We start from the raw sequence: 5,377 nt of genomic DNA, 5'->3' as shown, positions 1-5,377 counted from the left end.
CGGGAATTGCATTCTCTGTCACAGGTGGGACAGTCGTTGGAGGAAAGGGTGTGTGGGGAGTCTGGTTTGCCACACGATCCTTGCGCTGCCTGCGCTTGTTTGCTGCATGCATTTGGTGATGAAACTTGAGGTGCTCAGCGCCCTCCCGGATGCACTTCCTCCACTTAGGGCAGTCTTTGGCCAGAGACTCCCAGGTGTCAGTGAGAATGTTGCACTTTATCAAAGAGGCTTTCAGAGTGTCCTTGAAACGTTTCCTCTGCCCACCTGGAGCTCGCTTGCCATGTAGGAGTTCTGAGTAGAGCGCTTGCTTTGGGAGTCTTGTGTCGGGCATGTGAACAATGTGGCCCACCCAATGGGCTGGTCGAGTGTGGTCAGTGCTTCGATGCTTGGGATGTTGGCCTGATAGAGAACATTAACATTGGTGCGTCTGTCCTCCCAAGGGATTTTCAGGATCTTGCGGCGACATCGTTGGTGGTATTTCTCCAGCGATTTGAGGTGTATGCAATAATGCAAGGCTAGTGCCAGTGTGTATAATCCAATAGTGGTGGTGGAGGGGAGCAGAACACTGTGGAATCCTGCTTGTAAGTCTTAGAGCTGTGACACAGTTAGAGAGCAAGGCTCACAATGTTGTGACTGGATTGCGTTGCTATCAATGGAGCCCCTTGCCGCGTGTTAGTGACAGCGTCATTAAAATGTGGGACTTGAACCCACAACTTCTGACTCAGAGGCGAGGAAGAACTACAGCCAGGATATTGTCGGGCCCATAGTCTTTGCTGTGTCCGGTGCGCTCAGCTGCTTCTTGACATCACATGCAGTGAATCGGATTGGCTGAAGACTGGCTTCTGCAATGGTGGGGACCTCAGGAGGAGGCCAAGATTGATCACCCACTCAGCACTTCTGGCTGAAGATGGTTGCAAACGCTTCAGTCTTGTCTTCAGCACTCGCGAGCTGGGCTCCGCTATCATTGACTGTGAAGCACTTTGGGACGTTGTAAGAGTATGAGATGTTTCTAAAGGTAAGTTGTTGCTTTGCGGAACACCACAAGGAATTACAACAGTCAGCACAACATTTAGTTAGTTGGCTTTACAAAAAGCTCCGAAACTGGTATATTTCTGAAACTGGACTATTTCTGAAAATGCACCAATGTGGTCTTAATGACATGAACCAAATAATGAAGGCTCAAATAGTTCACTTACATGTGATTGTAAGTAATTTAGTCGCAGGATTCCCTCAGAACTGCTCCTGCTTTGCTGCCCTAACTGTGCGGGAAGTGCAGCTCAATCCCTGTTTATTCAGGATTTCCCACACTACCGCTGAAGTTACAGTGATGGAGTGGGAGCATCTCTGAGGGAATCTGCGGCCTAAATCTTATTTTCCCAGTGATGCTGGGTCCGTTGACTTGTCTGCCGCAGTACGGAAGGGATTTTAGGAGAATTATTTATTTGCTTTGACAATGCCCACAAGCAAGGAAACTATTGCATACAGAGCAAGGAAACTAGCCCAGGGAATATGCCGGTTGTAATGTCTGTGAGCTTGTAATGTTTATAGCTCCACACTGTGGTTGTGGACGTATTGTGTACTGCAATTGCAGAGTTAATAATACACAGAACCAGGCTGTTCCATATGCTTCCGACAGAGCTGCCTGCCATGTTAGGAGCTGTGTGTGCTGTGCTCTGTGAACATATCACATTTCTTCTTTCACCTCTTCTCATTCTCGCTTGCTGAACCTGAAGAACTGCTGGAAACGGAGGACCTTCTGGCCGACGGTTGTCTGCCACCTGCTCCTGAGCCAGGCGATGCAGAAGACTTGGCGCTGCACACCTCAGATCTCGAGTTAGCTCCTCTACTCATTGTCTTCCCTTCAGTCTCACCGACATCAGATTTCTGTACTACTTCTCCCTCTTCAGAGGTAGACCCAGACTGTACTTTACTGCTTTTACTCTGTTCCGTTTCAGACTCAGTCTCAGATTTCAACCTTGCTTTCTTGTGAACTTTCTTTGTAGTTTCCTCGTCTTTACTGTAAGTCCCTGAGGGGGATTTCCTTTCAGAGTATTTGTTCCTTTCAGCTTTCTTCCTTGGCTGTTGTACGTGATCATTGGATGAGCTGGACTTCAGATTTGAATGTTCCTTGGTAGAACCTTTGCTGGAACGGTCACATTTTCCTTCAGTTTCTTTGTTACTGTGACTTTTTTTGGGAGATTCTGACTGAGAGTTTAATGCATCGTTTTTCTTTGATTCTGTTTTTTCCTTTTCCCTCTTGTACTCATCCGAGTCACTCTCGCTGGAACAGTGTGAAGACGACACACTGTGCTCCATGCTTTCATGTTTCTTTCCAGTGTCACATTCTTTGTTTGCATGATTGCTGGTAGAGATTGCTTGCTGATCTTTATCCTGTTTATTAGAAACAAAATTCTTCTTTCGAATGTTTCTGTACTTCTCTTCAATACTAGCTACACACACTTCTTCAGATTCATATGAATGACTGGATGATTTGGAGCAGGATGATTCATGGTAGGGGATTTAGTTGGTGAACGTGACCTTGAACTAGACCGACTCCTTGACCTGGAATAGGACCGACTCCTTGACCTGGAACTAAACCCTCTGCTCCTTGAACTCTTCTGATAGCCTGCGGTTGAACTTCGATCACTTTCATGGTCAGAGTTGTAATGTCTTCTAGTATCTGAATTTCGGTGGTGTTTTTGTAAAGATGGAGACAGGTCATCCTCCCTAGAACATTTTGAATCTCTACTGCTCAATGTAGGTGTTGTTTCACTTAGTTTTGCCTGGGCTTCCTGGATCCGAACATAAGGCAGCTTCCAAGGCTTCTGGCCTGGTCTCCACCTTGAAGGTGGAGGACTCTAACTTGAAGGAACTTCCAAGGCTTCTGGCCTGGTCTCCACCTTGAAGGTGGAGGACTCTAACTTGAAGGAACTGCAGGAACAGGTTCGACTGTAGCAGTGTGTCTTACAATTTTTTCATTTTCCTTTGCAGCTACCCAAGAAGTATCTAGTTTCTTTTGGTTTAGATTTTAAAAGTGAGTTCTGGTACTTCTCCTCCTTCCATGCTTGGATTTGGAACTAGATTTAGATGTGGATCTACTTCTCGATGATAGAGCTTGAACTACACCTGGACCTAGACCTAGACCTGGACCGGGAGCTGGATCTAGATCCGGACCTAGACCTGGATCTGGAGCAAAACCTGGATCGGGACCTGGATCTTTCTTTGGATCGAGACCTTGATTTTGATCTTGAATAGGACCGAGAAGCCATTCTGGCTGAAGAAGATTGATGACTAGAAGATCCTGACCAAAATTATTTTGATGAGTGTCTTGAAGAAGCTGACAATGGAGATTTATTTTCATGCTCGGGAAGACTTTATCTTAAAGCTTGATGAGCACGCAGATTCTGGAGGTACAGAGATCTCCTTTGTTTATGTTTGTGGACTTTATGCCTTCTGGAATGCTTCGGCTTCTTAGATTTTTTTCTTAGCTTTGATTTCCTCCTCTCCTTTTTAGGTCTCTTATAGCGGCTAGATTTCCGCCTGCTGCGATCTGAGTAATATCCATCATGTGACCAGGACCGTGACCATGGCGAAGCAGATGTGACTCTGACTTCAATCTGTAAGCAGAGCTGTAACTTCTTGATCGACTCCTCGATCTACTGCTTGACCGAGATCTTGTTCGGGAATGTGTCCTGACTCTTGAACTAGATCTGTAATGGCTACACGAGGTACTGCAACTGCGAGACCTGCTATTGCTATCTCTCGATGGCGAGTCTTCTTCACTCGAGGTTTCTTGGTTTCTCTACCTTTGGTTCAACCGCGCTGTCCGCCGAACTTCGTCAAAGAGAGAGCCCGGTTTGACTTTATTTTTGCTTTTAATTTCTATTTTCAGTCCCTGGAGTTTGTTATCAGATTCGGCAGCCTCTACTTTAACTTCCGTATTAACTACGGGGCTAGCTGTTGGTGCACTGGCAATACTTTTAAAGGTTTCCACTTGTTACTATCTGCTAGTTCATTTTCTGCCTTGGTACCACTTTCTGTTGCACTCCTGTTGATGTCGGATGGTTGGACTGTCTCTGCTCCATTTTTCTCATTCTTATTCTGTTCAGCTTTCTCTGTTGAGGTGCCGCTTTCTGATTTGATCCCAGCACCCTTTGCTCCTTTGGAACCTCCAGCTTCAGAAACAGACGTTTCTTTTTCACTGCCTTTCTGCTTTGCGGAGACGAAAATGCCCTTCTCCGGAGTGGAGCACTTAACCTTTTGGTGCTGGGGCTTGGACTTTTTGGCTGCTCCTGGTGATTTTGCTACTGCAGCTTCAGTCTTTGCCGAATCGGTCTTCTTCTGTTTTGGCAGGATTCTGCTTTTGTAGCTCCACACTGTGGATGTGGACATATTGTGTACTGCAACTGCAGAGTTAATAATAAACAGAACCAGGCTGTTCTGTCGGCTTCCGACAGAGCTGCCTGCCATGTTAGGAGCTGTGTGTGCTGTGCTCTGTGAATATATCACACAGGTAAACCACTCACTGCAGCTTTTATGAATAAAAACGCATCCACCAAGTATCAATGAAACACAATTAGTGTGGAGTGGACAGAGTCCCAACTCATCTTAATAAGGCAAGCTCGGCGGTGAACCAGGAAAGCTCTTAGCCTGGTAATTAGAAACAATTAATGTTCTAAAGGACTAAATAAAGGAGGAATTCAAACAACCCACAAAACCAGAAAAATAAATGAACGTCTTGTGGACTTTTGGAATCATCAGAAGGCAAACCGAGGCAGAGAATATACAAATGTTTCAATGATTTACATGTACCCTGAGTGTTGAGGAATGCTGACAAAATGACCAGCGTTGGAGGAAGTCACGCAGGAAGTGTGAATAGGAGTGGTATAGCACAGAATTAAGGGGCGTTTCCCCGTATACTTTAGGGGTAAAGTGCCTCCGAGGGGGCCAAGCTGGACCTTGAGCTGTAATGCCGGGTCAGCCCGCCTCGTGCACAGGACGCCATCTTTGTAAAGGGTTTGAAGCGTGTGCTGGAAACAGCCGCCCCGAGGACCGTTAACACTCTGATTGACAAATAAATTCCCTGCTCGTGCTCATTGAAGAGGCTGCTCACCAGTTTGCTGGCTAGTGCTGAAATTAATGAGCGCTCCTCACAGCGACCAGCTGAACAGGAGTAAAGAGGTTGTTGCTGAGGATTTCCAGCGCAACTTAAAGCCATGTTCGGCTTTCAATGTTCACTTGCTGCTGGAGGTGGACTGAATACACTGCATTTGAAGAGGACTTTGAGACAAATCGGGAGACTTTCTGTGACATTTTTTCAAGACTTCACAAACACTCGATCAATATTTCCCCACAAATTCTCTGAGGGCTTCACCTA

The 5,377-nt window shown here is 46.1% G+C and overlaps 1 pseudogene; it reads right to left on the bottom strand.

Annotated features, from left to right (window-relative positions):
- Positions 1 to 1,650: 1,650 nt before the first annotated feature.
- LOC139275601 (NK-tumor recognition protein-like) lies at positions 1,651 to 4,392 on the bottom strand (annotated as a pseudogene).
- Between the last annotated feature and the right edge of the window lie 985 nt (positions 4,393 to 5,377).

Source organism: Pristiophorus japonicus, chromosome 11, assembly GCF_044704955.1.
Source record: "Pristiophorus japonicus isolate sPriJap1 chromosome 11, sPriJap1.hap1, whole genome shotgun sequence".
Lineage (NCBI taxonomy): Eukaryota > Metazoa > Chordata > Chondrichthyes > Pristiophoridae > Pristiophorus > Pristiophorus japonicus.
This window is presented reverse-complemented; position numbering and strand designations above follow the sequence as displayed.